Source organism: Phocoena sinus, chromosome 10 (genome assembly GCF_008692025.1).
Source record: "Phocoena sinus isolate mPhoSin1 chromosome 10, mPhoSin1.pri, whole genome shotgun sequence".
NCBI lineage: Eukaryota > Metazoa > Chordata > Mammalia > Artiodactyla > Phocoenidae > Phocoena > Phocoena sinus.
The window spans coordinates 14,323,323-14,340,824 of record NC_045772.1 but is presented as its reverse complement, the minus strand read 5'-3'; the positions used below and the strand labels follow the sequence as shown (position 1 = coordinate 14,340,824).

At 47.5% G+C, this 17,502-nt stretch overlaps 1 protein-coding gene across 1 annotated transcript in view; it reads right to left on the bottom strand.

Annotated features, from left to right (window-relative positions):
* SYN3 (synapsin III) overlaps positions 1 to 17,103 on the bottom strand; it is a 465,532-nt gene extending 448,429 nt beyond the window's left edge. The window contains 1 exon segment of the mRNA XM_032646265.1: positions 17,026 to 17,103. The gene's annotated coding sequence lies outside the window, so the exon portion shown is untranslated.
* Between the last annotated feature and the right edge of the window lie 399 nt (positions 17,104 to 17,502).

Genomic DNA, 17,502 nt, shown 5'->3' with positions numbered 1-17,502 from the left:
TACTCCTAATAATCCTATGAGGAAGGTTCTAGTATCTTTATTTTAGTGCTGAAGCACCCAAGGCTCAGAAAGGTTCAGTAACTTGCCCAAGGTCACACAGCAGGGAAGGTATGGAACTCTAATCAGGTTCCTCTGACCTCACAGTCTAGGCCTTGAACCACAAGTTTTGTCTGTTTGTTTCTCCTCCTCCCTCCTTCCTCTTTAGGAACAACTGAGCTGGGGAAGTAGCTGGCCTTAACCAAGCAGCAGTAATGCCCCCTTAGGCCAGGCACTATGATACCTCATGGTTGATGCCATGTGACAGGTGGAGGGAAGCGCCCATGGGAAGCAGAGCTTTCCTAACCCGGCATCAGATTTCCACCCAAACATCCCCAGGCAGCCGATGCCAACTCCTTCCAGAGTGTGGCCCCCGAGTCCTCTCCAGCTGTCACTTGCAGGCAAGGGGAGGTTTTTGCACAGTCCGCATGGAGATGGTGGCGGGGGCCTCCAGCTCCTGCAGAAAACAGCTGTTTCTACTGCGCTTGCTGGTCAAACTGCTGAAGATAAGCTGGACTTGCCTTCACACCCACCAACGCTCTCTGAACTCCACTTACTTTTTTACTTATTTTTTAATTTTTTTTAATTTTTTTAATAAATTTATTTATTTATTTTGGCTGCATTGGGTCTTCGTTGCTGCACACGGGCTTTCTCTAGTTGCGGCGAGCGGGGGCTACTCTTCGTTGCAGTGCACAACCAAGGGGCTTCTCATTATGGTGGCTTCTCTTGTCACGGAGCACGGGCTCTAGGCACACGGGCTCAGTAGTTGTGGCTCGCGGGCTCTAGAGCGCAGGCTCAGTAGTTGTGGCACACGGGCTTAGTTGCTCCACAGCATGTGGGATATTCCCAGACCAGGACTCGAACCCATGTCCCCTGTATTGGCAGGTGGATTCTCAACCACTGTGCCACCTGGGAAGCCCTCCACTTACTTTTTTAAATCACAGGAAGGTTTTCTCATATCCTTTCCCAGGGGGTTTGGACCTGCCTGGGGACAGAATCCTTCTCAGGAAAGGTGGAGACCTTCAAGGGCTTCAGAACGTGGCATGACATCAGCCCCAGGGTTCCCCTGCCCCGAGTGCTGCAGTATCTTCTTTTTTGGAGAAGGGGGATTAGGGGTGGAGGGAGGAATCGAGTGATCCCGTAGCCCCCAAGAACTGACCCCAGACAGGAGTCATCCCATTTTACAGAAGAGTCAAGTTAGGAATCTCGACTAGGAGTCAGGCTAGAACTCAGCCTTTCTCCCCTCCCTGGATCGTACTGCGAATAGCCAAGATGGTGAAGGACCCCTGAGCTGCTGGAGGAAAACCGGGGCTACTCTGGGACTTCTGCCTCTCGGCCCTCGGGCCCCAGGACTGTTTTGTAGAGCCCACAGCAGAAGAGCCCTGGTAAGGCGATCCTGCTCCTAGACTCCTGTTTTGCCTCCCAGGGCCCCCTTCCCATAAAGCCTTGGCGATGCCCCACCAGAATCATTCCTGCTATCGTGAATATGAACCACATAATGAGCATTTTCAGGGCGCCAGGCTCCACGCTGAGCAGTGAGGGTCTCTGTACAGCCTCATGGCAGTCCTGGGAGATGGGTGTCACCAACCCCATTATATGGATAAACAAATCCATGTCCAGGGAGGGGAGATGACAGTCTAAAGTCACCCAGCCAGTATGGGATGGAGCCAGGATTCAAATTTAGGTCTGTCTGGCCCCAAGGGCCATGCTCAATGCTGCTGTAACCACAATGTCTCCAGGGAGGTGTTTCAGCCTCCACATTTGTATATTAATGTTCCCTTGGCTCCTTTAGCCCTTTAATCAAATACCCTTTTAAAAATTTGCTCCCAACACTCCTTTTCCCCTTCCCTGCTTTAGTTTTCTCTGCAATTACCTATCACCATCCAACATATTACATATCTTACTTTGGTAGTGTATTGTTTCTCTGCTGCCCCCCCAACTTGAGTGTGGTCCCCATAAGGTCAAAGATTTGGGTTTTTCTTTTTTCACTGTTACATCTCCAGCACCCACCAGAAAGGGCTGGCACATGGTAGGCATTCAAAAGATATTTGTGAGTCAAAGAAACTGAGTGAACCCACCTCTTGTATTGTCAATGGTTTCTTCCATGTCCCTATGTTATAAATGTTTTGAGGACAGGGCTTGTATCAGATTCACCTCCACACAGTCCCATGATAGAGCAAAGGGGTTTGTCCTGGGTGTGGGAATGAATGAAAGGGATGCTTTCCCACTCTCTTCGTCTCCCTCAACTTCCAGTTCAGACATGCACAATCTCCTTCATGGACCACTGTAAAACCCTCCTTCCTGTCTCCCTGTATCCAATTAGGTCTCCTCCAAATCCATTTCCATAGCATACAGTGTCAGAGACTTTTTTTTAAACAGAAATCTGACCATGTCACTGCCCCGCTTAAACACCACAGTTGCTCCCTGATGTATGTCCAAGCTCTTCCATGCAGCTCTGAGACCCTTCCTGCCAGGCCAGCTGAAGCTCCAGCTTCCTCTGCCACCATGGTACCCTTTCACATTATCTCCACTAATTCCTATCTGCTTTCCTCCCACGTGGTCTTATGCCTTTGCCTATGCTTTTTCCACTTCCGGGAATACCATCCTCTTTTATTCTCCTCTAAGCGCCCCCCTCCTCCCAATCCCATGGGGTTAGTGAACTCCATTCATCTTTCAAAATTCAGCTCAGATATTCCTTTTGCTCAGGAACCTTCAAAACTCTCCCAGATGATGCAGTTCTCCTTCTGTGTTGACTGTCAGTCTAGCCTGACTCCTAGCCGAGATTCCTAACTTGACTCTTCTGTAAAATGGGATGACTCCTGCCTGGGGTTGGTTAGGCAGCAAATTCAACCACCCAACTACTATGGACTGAATGTTTCTGTCCCCCCCAAATTCACATATTGAAGCCCTAATCTCCAATGTGATGGTACTAGGAGATGAGGTCTTTAGGAGGTGATTAGGTCATGCGGGTGGAGCCCTCATGATGGGACTGTGCCCTTATTAGAAGAGACACAAGAGAGAGCTTACGTCCTCTCTCCCTGTTTTCCACCCAGCGAGGACACAGCAAGAACATGGCCATCTGCAAAGCAGGAAGCCGACTCTGTCGGAACCCAGCCACACTGATGGTGGACCTCCCAGGTTCCAGAACTGCGAGGAATGATGTCTGTTGTTTAAGCATTGGGTCTATGGTAGTTTGTTATAGCAACCAGAACTCCTAAGACAACAACACAGTTGAAATAAGGGAAGAAAAGGCCCTAGACCCACCAGTTTACAGCACCTTTTTCTATACTTTACAAAAGGAGAAAAGGTCTTCAGTCCGATTATATTGATTCTTCCTTAGGAAACGATGCATGTATATTGGGTAATTTGCCTTCCCTGACTTCAGCCAAACACACACAGCAAATCAGAATTTTGCCTGAGGAAAGTACACTGGCTACTTGAAGCGGAAAGACAGATTTAGAAGAACTCTAGACATCATAATCTAGGGTCATCTAGTATAATGGTGAACAGTCTCACATACAACAACAACTTTTAGGGTCATCATGTATTATAACATTTTATTTTGCTCTTTCAAACCTCAAAAAAGATATACCATACTGGTTTTTTATTAACCAGACAAGAAAGAATAAAAATAGTAAGTTTTAACCCAAAGGCTAAAATCGGAAAAGAAAAATCTTCATAACAGGAAACTTTATCACTGAAATAGTCCCTACATGGAATAACCCTAAGAATAACACAATGGTGACACAGTAACTATTGTATGTGTGTTATTGCTGCTACTACATTGAATACTCCGAAGATGCCCTGGAGGGTTTATGCAGCACAATAGTTAAAAGCATCGGTTCTGAAGTCAAAACGACCTGGGTTAATATCCCAGCTCTTCTATTTCTATTTCCCATTGTGACCTGGGCCTGTCATTCATCTTTCTGTGTCTCACTTTGCTCATCCTAAAACAAGGATAATAATTCTATAAACAAGGATAATAATTCTATCTCATCCATAGGCTGGTTGTGAGAATGAAATGGGTTAATCCATGTGAAGTGCTTTGAATGAGGCTTGGCACATAGCGAGTGTGCGATGAATTAGTAGTTAAGCCACAGGAAGATGTGGCTCTGGCCTCCTTTGAAAGCAGGCAGGATGACGTATGTGCAGGAAGGAGATGCAGAGTCTGTGAGCTTTGAGGAAGGCCCAGGGTAGGACTGGGTAAAGGGCATCCTGCAACCAACCTCTGCATACTCCACGCCAGCCAGCTCGTTCACTGTAGCCACAGCTTTCCTCAAAGGCGCTGCATCACAGGAGACTTTGAAAGCACAGCAGGCCCTCTGCACACCCCGCTCTTGGACTGCTTGGTACCTTTCACCCCTTGTTAGTAAAGAGGGAGCTGATGAGTTGCTGCAATCCCTTTAGACTCACTGAGCACAGGAAGTCACATGACTCCCACCCATCACTAAACAGACATGTACTCTTTGGTCAACCATCATCATCATCATCACCAACCTACATTTCCTCTTGGCTCCAGCCATTCTCTATCATTTCCAAGCTTCTGCTTTTGCTTTTCCCTCTGCCCGGCTGCCCTTTCCCCAGCTTTCTCCAAGTCAGAATTCCTGCTAAACACTGACACCTCCCCTCAAACATCACTTCTTCTGTGAAGTCACCCCAGCTAGCTCCCCCAAGAGTTTCTCATAGTGTGGTCGGCCAATCACTGACACAGAATGATTTGTGGTGCTTGCTGACCACAGACCTCCTCCTTTTGGGGTGGGAACCCAGTCAGCTGCATTGTTACCAACCTCCCAAACTGACTAATACACACTAAAGTTTAGAGACGCTTCCCAGAGAGCTGGCCTTGTACAACTTACACTTAGCCATTTCTCTGTCATCTGGGCTCCTCCAGGACTTTTCACATGAACTCTGCGAGCACATCTTGTCATATTCCAGGTGAACTGCTTACAATACATCTCCCCTCACCAGACTGTGAGCTACTTGAGGGCAGAGAACATGCCTGCATTATATTTAAATTCTTGGCACTTCCAGCAGTGTTGCCATCCTTGAATCCTCTTTTCCCTCACATTCCATCCATCACCAAGTTCAGATGGTTCTACTTTCAAAAGATTTTTTTTTACCATTTTTTCACCTCTTCTACCCCAATGACCTTTGTCCAAACTACCATCATCTCTGCCCATGGACTACTGCAATGGTCCACTTGCTGATCCTTCCAGTTTGACCCTTGTCCCCTACAACTTCCTTTCCACAAAGCATTCAGACTGATTCCTTAAAAACACATAAATCGCATATTCAAGTAAACACTGATATCCAGAAAATATAAAGAATACTCAAAACTTTAGAGTAAGAAACACAAACGCAACTTAAAAAATGGGTAATAGACCTGAACAGACACTTCACCAAAGAGGATATAACGAAGGCAAAAACACACATGAAAAGATATTCAACATCATTTGCCATTAGGGAAATGCAAATTAAAACCATGGTGAGATACCACTAAATGGCTAAAATAAAAAATACTGAAAATGCCAAGTGCTGACAAGAACACAGAGCAACTAGAACTTTTATACACTGCTGAAGGGAATGCAAAATGCTACAACCATGCTGGAAAATAGTTCGGCAGTTTCTTATGAAACTGAATGTAAATTGACCATATGTCCCAGCAATCCAACTCCTAGGTATTTATTTACCCTAGAGAAGCAAAAACGTATGTTCACACAAAAACCTGGACACAAATGTTTATAACAGCTCTATTCATAACTGCCAAAAGCTGGAAAGAACCCAAGTGTCCTTCCAGGGGTGAATGGATAGACAAACTGTGATATGTCTATTCAATGGAACACTAGCCAGCAATAAGAATGAACAAACTCTTGACATGCCCAACAACATGAATGAATCTTGAAGACGTTATGCTGAGGGAAAGAAGCCAGCCTTCAGAAGGTTACATACTGTATGAGTCTTCTTATATGACATTCTCAAAAGGACAAAACGGTAGTGAAGGAAAGTACAGCTGTAGTTGCCATATGTTAGAAGTGGGATGTTTGCGGTTACAAAAGGATAGCAGGAAGGAGGTTTTTGATGAAAGAACTTGTCTGTGTCTGCACTGAGGTGTTGGTAGTTCCATGAATCTATACATGTGTCAAAAGTCACAGAACTCTATGCCAAAGCAAAGTCAATTTTATCATATGGCAATTAGAAAAATAAAGTGAGTTGAAAGAATAAGTCAAACCATGTAACCGCCTTGTTCAAAACCTCCAACTTAGAATAGAATCCAAACTTCTCTCCACAGTCCATGAGTCCCCACCAGATCTGGTTTCAGGTACCTCTCAGATCACATCTTCTCAAACTCTCCCTTCTTGTGTCTCTCTACCTACCCCGAGGCTCACTAACTATTTCCTCTGCCTGGAATTCTTTTCCACAGATATTTCCAAAAACCCATTTCTAAACTTCCTTCATGCCTCTGCTCAAATATCAACTTCTCAGAGAGACCTTCTTTAACTGACTTTTCTATAATGGCATTTCCCCTGCCCTTATACTGTTTCATTTTAATTCATGGCATTCATCGCTAACTGACATCTCACTGGATGTGCTTTATGGTTATTTTCTGTTTCCCCACCAGAATATAAGATCCACGAGGGTAGGAATCTTGTCTGTACCGCTCATCCTCAGCATCTAGGACATTGCCTATCACAAGACAAGAGCTCCATAAATATTTGTTAAATGATTAATGAATAAACCCAAGAGACGAATATTCAATGACGGAATTCCCAATGCTTTGAACTTGGAGACGTACTTTGGCTTCTTTGTAGCATCCCTCAAATCACCTGCCCACTTGGCCTCTGAGTAAAGCAGCCCCAGCCCAGAATATTTAGTTCAGCTATTGGTGCTTTAAAAATGATTTAAGCTCGGGCTTCCCTGGTGGCGCAGTGGTTGAGAGTCCGTCTGCCGATGCAGGGGACATGGGTTTGTGCCCCAGTCCGGGAGGATCCCACATGCCGCGGAGCGGCTGGGCCCGTGAGCCATGGCCGCTGAGCCTGCGCATCCGGAGCCTGTGCTCCGCAACAGGAGAGGCCACAACAGTGAGAGGCCCGCGTACCGCAAAAAAAAAAAAAAAAAAAAAAAAAAAATGATTTAAGCTCAACATCTCCCTTCTAAGTGCAGCCTTCTGGGTGCTTGGCTAGGTAACTAGCATGAGGATGAGCTAGGACAGGGCAAGGCTGTAAGCACACTCATTCTTAGAGTAAGGCCACATGGGGTTTCCTACGGGCTTGTAAAAAGCCATCTAGGGCTTCCCTGGTGGCGCAGTGGTTGCGAGTCTGCCTGCCGATGCAGGGGACACGGGTTCGTGCCCCAGTCTGGGAGGATCCCACATGCTGTGGAGCAGCTGGGCCCGTGAGCCACGGCCACTAAGCCTGTGCGTCTGGAGCCTGTGCTCCGCAATGGGAGAGGTCACAACAGTGAGAGGCCCGCGTAACGCAAAAAAAAAAAAAAAAAAAAAAAAAAAGCCATCTAGAAGGGGGCATCTACTAACGTGGGCAAAGGAGCTGGAGGTGAGATTGAAGAAAGAAAAAATATACCACCTCTCCTCAACACCCTTCCAAGGAGAAGGAATAAATCAGCACTTAGAGGACACCTACTCTACATGTTCTAGGCACTCTCTAAAGGTTCTTGTTTAATCCTCCATCCATCCTGCACAGTGGGGGTCTATGGATCCCATTTTCATAAGTGAAAAAAACCAAACACGGAGAGGTTAAGTAACATGCCCAATGTCACACATCTATAGGCAATGGCCGGTGCTTTGAACTCAGGTCTGTGTAGCGTCCAACCTCATTCTTTTCCCACTTTGAATTTTAGAAGCAATAGTCAGAGGCATGACGGTGAGCACTGTCCAGAGAAGCCAAACAGACGTGCCAACCTCAAGTAGGAAATGCCAGCCTGGACACAGGTGACCAAGTTCTTCACTAAAACTTTTCAAAGACCGGCATCGGCAAGTCTGCTAAAGCAAGCGGCTGAGTACCTTCCAGTAAAAGTGTACTCAGCATCTGCTCTGTAACTCAGATCAGGGTACCCACATATATTATCTCATTTAATTTTCATTATCATTTATAAAGAGTTACCTGTATGAAGTATTAGAGGCTATTTATCCAAAACAATGGCATAAACCCTGCAAGCAAACACGAACACCTTGAGAATTCTCTATCCCCCCACTTTATGCCAGTTAGAAATTTTGCAGTTACCTTCAAGACAGAGCAGTATGAAACCCCACAACTGCATATAAATTTCATTTTGTGACTTCTTTTAGTCTTGGTCAGTGTTTTACATACTAGTTGGCACAGGAATTATTGTTCAGAGTTGCATACACAAAAGCCATGTATAATGCAATTTTGGGGGCAGTGAAAATATTTTCAAAGGTATTTTGGTTATGAATGATTTCCACCCCACACTATGGCTTTGGAATCTAAATATGAGCCAGACGCTGCTCTACTCTACCTCTGGCCTCCTCTCATTCACTCCTGCTTGATAGGTAATCAAGAAATCTTAGATCCAGAAAGGAAATCAGAGACTACCAAATGCTACTCTTTGCCAGGGCAGCAATGCCTGAAGGTTACCACACACTTCTGATGACAGTGGTCCTACCCACTGGACCACTGCTACCATCAGCACCCTCTTCCTGCATTTACCTGCTACCTGCTCCCCTCCACATCCACCCATGGCTGCTGGCTTTGCTCTCCAGCCCTGCAGAACAATTATAACCCCTCTTTCCTACGATAATCGTTAGGATATTTGAAGCCTGGTATTAGGATGATTCTTTCTTAACGTTATAGTGATCAAGAAAAGCGTCACACATCTGCGCTGCCCTTTTTAATAATAACTCGATTGCTTTTATTTCTGGGTGTACGTCTCTGCACATCCAAGATACTGACACCCACCTCCCCACAAGGTGGCTCCACTGATTAGGTCCTACATTTTGGGAGCTGTGCCCTGGAAACATGCAGCCTAGTTGCGAAGAGGAAGAACGGAGATCTCATGTCATGTGGCAAGTGTTCTTACAGTGGTATAAATTAGGTGCCAGCCACATGCGGAGACAAAGGGTCAGGGCTGCAGCCCCTCCACTGGGAAAGATTGCTGACCTGTGAACTGGACACTCGTGAAACACAGCTTGCATCCTGAGTCTCTCCAGGGAAACTGACCAGGTCTCCCGCTTTGCTTGCTTACCAACCTCATCCATGTCTCAGACACCTGCCTCAACATCAAGCGCACAGTAGGTGCTCAATGAGTCTTACTCCAACCCTCTGGCACTTCAAAAGGGCCTGGAGGTAAGAATAACTAAGTTGAAATGATCCCAAAGTTCTCAAATGAAGGTTTAAACAAACTCTTTACTAATAATACCACTTCAAACACCTAAGGCAAGGAGTCATCCCTGCCATCTGTTGACTCACTGAGTGAGTCAGGTAACCTAACTTCTCTAGACCTTCATTTTCCCAGATATAAATTGAGGGGCCTGGTTCAAAGGATTGTAAAGTCCCTTTCAGATCCAGGGACCGCCTGCTGTCCCAGACAGTAAACTGGATAATCCACAATAATCTGGCTGAATTAGTCAACCTGAAAATCAGTGCGTGATTTCTAGTAGAATGAAGAGCATGCAAAGAAGCAAAGGTAGATGAGGATTCCAGCTCCAGCCCTCCCGTTATCCTGCCACGTACCGCCATCCCAGTATAGTGACCAGCACAAATACCCCTGTCAACATTCACTGAATGATGATCTTGGGTAAGTCACTGAACTCCTTCAACCTCGATTTTCACATCTTTAGATTGTACATCCCACCTCCTGCCAGGTCTACTGGGAGGGTTACATGAGTTAAAATGTGTGTGAAGCCTCCAGCACCCAGAGGACACATGCTACGTGTCCCTTTATGCCAACATCCTTTACCCACACCCAATCCACTTAATCAACAGACGCAGATTCTGAGGCTTTTCATGATCCAGAGCACAGACAGCCAGAGAGGAAGGGCTCTAAAAGTCAGCTAGTCCGACCCCCTCCTACTTCTGTGATTGACAACGAGGGAACTGAGGCTCAGAGAGGCACAGTGACTTGCCCAAGAACCTACAGATCAGGCAAAGCCTGACCCAGAACACAGGGTGGCAGACGCCAGGGGTCATACAAGACATGGAGAGAAACCTTTGCGGGCTCTGCTCTCCCTAAGTAAACTGGGGACACTCCATGTATAACCAAATTCTGAAAAATAAAAACAATGGAACTTTTTATTTACCCATTTTGGGGAGGGCTGCAAGAGAGATGAAGCGTCATAGTTTATCCACGAAATGCAAGGTTTCCCTGAATTCCCTGTGAAATGAGTAGAGTTTCTTGCTAGCAGCCCTTCCCAGTCACCCTGCTCCCGTTTCCCCTCCCCATTTTGACTTTTTTCAGTTTGTACACCTTGGGGCAGACACGCTGCATTAGGATCCTCTCTGGGCAAGGTGAGAAGTCTCAGGTCAGGGCATTGACGCATGCCCCCTTAAACACAAACAGGAAAATCCTCACAACTGCGTTGTCATAATACAAAAAGAATCCCCTCCCTCCCACCACCCCTAAGAGCTCCAGCATGGGACAATTAGGAACATGCCCAAATTCACAAAGGCACACCCATAACTCAAGGGTCAGGGATCCAAAGGTCCCCCTGAAAAACACAATCAAAAATCCCTGAGACCATTTAGGTATTTCTGGAGAAACCTCAGCCCACAGTCCACCAAGGGCCACTCAGCTGAGTGGGAACACTGAAGAGGAAGCCCAGGCAAGATACAGAAGGGCCCGGGTGACAGCTGGCTCAGGGAGACAGTGCTAACCTGATGCCCCGCCTCCTGCCCCAGACCCCCAGAGAAAAGCATTCCTCTCCCAGAAGCATTTGGCAGAAAGCTACTTCGAGAGCACGCTTGTGGATAGTGCCTGGCCAACACACTCCCCACCAGTGTCTCCCTAATCCAAGCCCCACATTGTGTTCTTGAGTAAATAGACACACAGAGGGAGACCGTCCTGGCCCAGCTCACACCGCACGTGCGGGCAGCTTTGCATGGAACCTGTGCCTGTTTCCTCCCACTGCCCCAAGGCTCCTCTCCTCCAGGTCCACTCTTCCTTCCAAAACCCGGGGCTTACCTCCCGGTTGCGAGGATCCCACCAGGTTGAACAATGCTCAGAAGCAGGTGGCCATTTAGCAATTCATCCAGTGGGACCTCTTCGGGTCAGAGCAGCTGGAGCTGTGCCCATCCCCAGTGGCAAGGAGAGACTGCTGCGTGGAACTTTGAAAGGGCTCTCTCTTCCCTAAACAATCCTGATCACCCCCCTCCGGAGTACTATGGAGACATGTGCTCTGCTTGGGAAGAGGTAAGGAGGAAGGTGCAGCTATTTACTGGAAGAAAGGCAGCAAGCAGCTGAGCCACGCTACACACTCACACCTAGCAGAAGAGAAATGGGGAAAAAATAGCTCTATGTGCTGCCACAGAATCATTAACCCTTGGGCTCCAGCTCTACTCCTTACACAGCTGAAGCAAGAGAAACAATACACTTAACCAATAGAGTGCCAGCCAAAGGCATTACATCATCGGTCAGCACCGTCATTGGCTAATAATTCCTAGAAGGCATTATCTGCTTCTAGGTGCTTAACCCTTTTGTGTACATCATAGCAAAGACTTCAAGCATTTGGTCTAAGCCAGTGGTTCCTGGATCTTGCTTTAATCAGGATAATCTGGGGTGCTTTCTAAACATACAGATTGCTATGTTCCACCCCAAACCATCTGAATTAGATTCTTCAGAGGATGCATGGATTTCTATATTTTAAACAGTGTTCAGAGTGTGGAGACCACTGGTCTATTCAGAAAAGCTTCCTCTCCAAAAGATAAATGAGATGACGTTTTTCTGAGCATTTATTATGTGCCCAATACATTACTACATCATCTCATTTACTTCCTGCGCTGAGCAGTGGATGTGACTGGCTCAATTTCACAGGTGTAGAAAGTAAGGTTCAGAGACTAAGTCATTTGCTCAGAGATGGAGCCCGGCTTTGAAAGCCAGGCTGTTTGCACCATACCTTGCTACTCCTTTGAAGCTTCCACTTGAAATCAAACCAAGCTATTTGTCTACTTATTGCCTCCAGGGTTATAGAAAAGACAGACATTCTGGATGAGCTGGAAAATGCCAGTAACATGTGAACTGGGGAGTGAAAAGAATAGGGAATTCCCATAGCAGGTGTTCAGGGATCATGAACCTTCCAGAGAATCATTCTCTTTCTCAGGCTCAGTTCTTTTGCTTCTGCTACAAATCTCTTCTTAGCTGTCACTTTCTCTAGGAAGCCTCCTCCCATCCCCAAATCTAGGACAGACGCCCCTGCTCCAGGCTCCTATGGTCCCCTGTATCAATGGACTGCAGCTGCTTGTTTACTAGGTAAATTCCACAAGATTAGAGCCATTTCTACCTTCACCAACATATGCCCAGCACAGTGCCTGCCACATGTGAGTACTCAATCATGACTGTGGAGAGAAAGAAAGAAAGAAAGAAAGGAGGGAAGGAGGGAGGATGGAAGGAGAGAGGCAGGAGGGAGGAAAGGAGGGAAGGTCTTTGCTGAAGTTCTAAATAGCATCACGCTGAGGTGTGAAAGGCAAAGGACTGGAAGCCAGGGGAAAGACATGAACAAACTATCTGACCTTGGGCAAGTTCATTCTTAGGGGGCCTTGGTTTCCTCACCTGAAAATGAGAACAGGAGCACCTTCCTCATAGGCAGTTATGAGGATCAAATTAAAGAATGATCCAGGCTCGGATGTGCTCCTCTACACTCTCTCTCTCCCTAGATTCCACCTATTTTACTGGCTGACATCTAAGTGCTGACAACTCCCTTATTTATTTCTCCAGTCCAGATGTCCCCCCTAGGTTCTGTGTGGATGTCTTCCAGGCCATCTCCAAGAGAGCATGTGGATTTTCTCCCCTGACCACAGCCTGTTCCGCATCTCCACTCTCTGGTGCTCCCATCCACCAATCTTTTTTTTTTTTTTTTTTTTTTTTTTTGGGTAATTGGGGTGAAATTCATATAAAGTAAAATTAACCTTTTGAAAGTATACGACTCAGTAGCATTTAGTACATTCACAATATTCTACAACCGCCACCTCTACCTGGTACCAAAACATTTTCATCACCCTAAAAGGAAACCACTTACCCTTTACGCAGTCATGCCCCACTTAGCCTTCTTCCCTCTCTGCACAAGCCCCTGGCAAACACCAACCTGCTTTCTGTCTCTGTGGATTTGCCTATTCTGAATACTTCATATAAATAGAATCATGTAATATGTGACCTTTTGTGTCTGGCTTTTTTCACTTAGCATGTTTTCAAGGGTCATTCACATGGTAGCATGTATCAGTACATCATTCCTTTTTATGGCTGAGTAATATTCCATTGTAAGTATTTACCACATTTTGTTTATCCATTACCCTGTTGATGGATATCTGACATCCACCCAATCTTGAACCATAAACCTGGGGGGTCATCCTTGACCCTTCCCTTTCCCATATTCCTGACACGTAATGTATCAGCAAGTCCTGTCCATTTAACACCCCAAATACAGCTCCAATTCTTCTACTTTTCCAACACTATTGCTAGCCTACAGCCAGGATACCAACACCTCTCTCACCAAACTCCCCATTTGTGACAAGGTCCCATTCTTCTCCCTACTCTGTTTTTCACCTGGTTGCTGCATAAACCCCATCACCCATTCACTTCAGCAATATTTACTAAGCACTTTTTTTCACGGAGCTTGCCTGCCAGAGGCATGACAGACAACAATTATATACTGTATTTATAACACCAGGTCATTACTAGGCTTAAAATCCCTCACTGACTTTTCATTGCACTTTCAGTAAAATCCAAGCTCAGCATGGCCTTCCAAGGCGCCATCTATTTCTCCAAATTCATCTCAGGTTGCTCCCCAATCATGCCATGCTCCATTCCTCCACCTCGTGGTACTTGAATAAGCTGTTCTCTCTGCCTCTTGACCTTGGCATTGCTGGATCTTCCTCATCCCTTAGATCTCAGTGTAAATATCTCTTACTGGTGATACCACTCTTCTAAGCAGATCTACCCTTCATTCACTTCACTCATTCAATAAATACATGCTAAATACTGTGCTAGGAAAAGTGATGTATGATCTCCTGGAGCCTTTAGTCTAGTGGGGACGACCAATGACAGGGAAGTAAATAAAATGTATAAGCAAGTGTGATGAAGGGGGAGTAAAAGAGAGGGGAACTGCTTTTCACAGGATGGTCCAAAAGGCCTTTTTGAGGTGGTTATATTGAAACCAAAGGGTGAGAAAGAATCAATTGGGAAGACAGCCTGTTACTCTCCATCACACCCTGGCTATGCAAAGGTCCATCCTTCAATGTTTGCTTTGGAGGAATCAAAGCATTTAATGTCAGTCTCTGTCTCCCCTAACAGACAGAACTGTATTCCCAGCGCCTAGGACAGTGCCGACCATTTAGGAGACACTCAATGAGCATTGATGACTTAATTATTAATTACTTAATCAATCCACCAATGAAATCACTGCATAGACTGTAACAAGTCATTATCATTTTTGCTGTTGTCGTTATTGTTATTATTTTGTGGCAAAAGGACACCTACTCTGTTGGGTTTTAGAAAACACTAACTGTACATGTAACTGTAAAATGAGAATAAAAGTACCTAAGTTGGAGTATTACTGGGTAGCTAGGAGAGAATGCATATGCAAAACAGACACTCAATAGTAGACATTGTGGCCATTATCATGAAAGGTTCTTTCCTCACAGAAGCTGATCTACTCAATTCAAACTCCAAAATCCATTTTCAGGCACAGGCAAGAAGTTTAAAGATGAGAAAAGGAACACTTCTTAAATGCCTGCTCTGCACTGCGCACCTTCTGTCAGTCATCTCAGCCACTTCCCAAGCCCATGCTGTAAGGTGGCTGCCGTGCTACAGTTCTCAGTCCCCCCAAGACCGAGGCACCACTTACTCCCTTGTGCCGGCTGCTGGGAGTGTGGGCTATGCGTGGCTCCCAGCTGAGTTCTGCTTCAGGAACTGTCCTGCTGAAGGACAGCCAAAGTTGTGCCCCCTTCCCTGGGGGCAGCCTGCCCCCACTGGCTGGTCAACATGGGGTTTCAAAGGCCTGGCCCCATGCCTCAGAAGATCAACTGAGGCCTCTCTTGCTCTGCATCACAGACCAACTTCTCCCTCTGCCCCATCCTGCTTCCCTCACCACCCCCTCCCTTGGAGACTGAGACCATTCCCCAAGAATCCTCCTACACACAATTCTCAGAGCCTCCGAGTCTTTTTCCAGGGAACCCAACCGATGACAGGTGGGGATGATGACTTCCTTTTAAGTCAGAAAACTGAGGTTCAGAAAGGTTGATAATGTCCCCAAGACACATGGTTAAAGTGACTTTCGGGTTTGACTCCCCAGCAAGACCTTGCTCTTCACGACAGCCTCTAACAGCTGAGGCTGTGTCTCTGTGAAGCAGAAGGAGGAGCCCAGGGAGAGGGGAAACCACATCAGAAAGGGCAGGCAGAGGTACACTTCACAGTCCTCCAGGGGGCATCCCTGATGACAAGGTCCAGGTCAAAGCCTCCAGAAACAATATAAAAATGATCTGCAGGTTGCAGAGGCAAGCAATCACATGGGCAACATCTCCCTGCCTGAATGATCCCCTGAATGATCCATGCCTGGAAGCCAGGGAGCTGGGCTCCTGGGCAGATGGGGCTGCCTTTAGGGATCGGAGTATTTGCAGCCCCATCCAAAATATGAACTACAACTTACCAGCTTTCTACTGCTCCAGTCTCCATCCATTTTCCACAGAGCTGCCAGAATTCTTCCACTGCCCTTCCTGACCCCAGGACAATATTCTATATAGTCTAAGGCTGCATTTTAAGTTCTGTGCATGTTTTAGCTCCTGCCATGTTAACAGCTCATTTCCTACCCACCTTTTGTGGTACTATTTGATTAGCTGATATAGGATTATCTGATGTTCTAAGTCAGGATACTGGCATTTTTCAGTTTCTTTACCTTTGCACAGGAAAATCTATCTGGAATTCCTGCTATCCCATCACACACACACACACACACACACACACACACACACAAACCAGCCCACACAGCTTTCAGCCTGGCAAACCCTCCTACTCCTCCAGTCCCCACTCAATAGTCACCTCCTCTCAGACGCCTTCCTGGCTTGCTCATGATCCTCCCCTCCCCTCCCCTCCCCTCCCCTCCCCTCCCCTCCCCTCCCGTAACATCCCCTGTACTACAGCGCACTATAATTGTTCCTCGTATTGTCCTTCTTAGCCCCAGGAGCTCCTCCAAGGCACTTCTTCCTGACGCTAGGTCTTAGCACAGTGTCTGTCACGCAATAGGACCCCAATAAATGCTGAATAAATACACGGGGCGCTGCATAAAGTGCTAGTCTCTCTGCTCTTAGCTTGGCCAGAAAACCGCTCTGAAATTTCTCCTGAGTTCCAGGAGACCTGGAAATAGGAAATGGCTTGACAAATCTGACTCCTAGCCCCGGGGCAACAGGTCAGGAGGCGTCTGAAGACCTAGGCAGAGCAAAGTCCGGCCCCTGCGGTCGCCAGCTACCCGCAAGCTGTTCCCTGGGCCCCGGCGCTGGGTAGAGATTCTCTTGGAAGCCACTATCCTGAGACCCTCTGGCTCCCGGGCCCCTCAGGCATCCCCGCACGAGGACCTGTCTATCCCAGGGTCGGCCCCGGGACCAGGCAGCAGCAGCCCGGGGAGGCAGCGTGGCGCGGCGGCTCCTCGCCTCCCTGCCTGGCCCCTCCGCGCGCCGGCATCCCGCGGCACACACCCGGAGCGCCCGGGGACTCAGCCTGGCGCCAGGACGCCACCAACAGCCCCGGCGGGAAGTGGCGGGGACTCCCTGCTGCCAGAAAACCCACAAAGTCTACTTCGCCGCGGGCTCTGCTTACCGTGCGAGCCACCAGGAATCAAGAGCTGGGTGGGTGCCTACGCCGCGGCGCCCGCCTGCTGATCCGCTCGGGTCCGGGAGCTCAACCTCCGCCCCCCACTGCGCGCTAGCGTCTCCTCTCGGCCGCCCGGCCTCCCCGCGCCGCAGCGCCCCATTGGCTCGGGCAGCCAGGCCCCGCCCACAGGAGGCTCCAGCGCTGCCGCCCCTCCTGCCTTCACCCACCCAGCTCCTCGTCTCTTCAAGCCGGAAAAGTGCTTCTAGACTCAGCTCTCACACGGCTCAGGCAGCCGAGAAAGGTAATAATTCTCCATCCCAAGAGCGTCTAGACGCCCCTCGGGGAGTGTGAAGAGTGCAGAATCCCTGGAAGCCAGCTTTGAGAAAGTCACTTGACCTCCCCGGCCCTAAAGAGGCTCCTTCAGAAATCCCACCGCAAATGTCTCAGGCAGTGTGCTAGGCGCTTAACGCCAGGGGTACATGG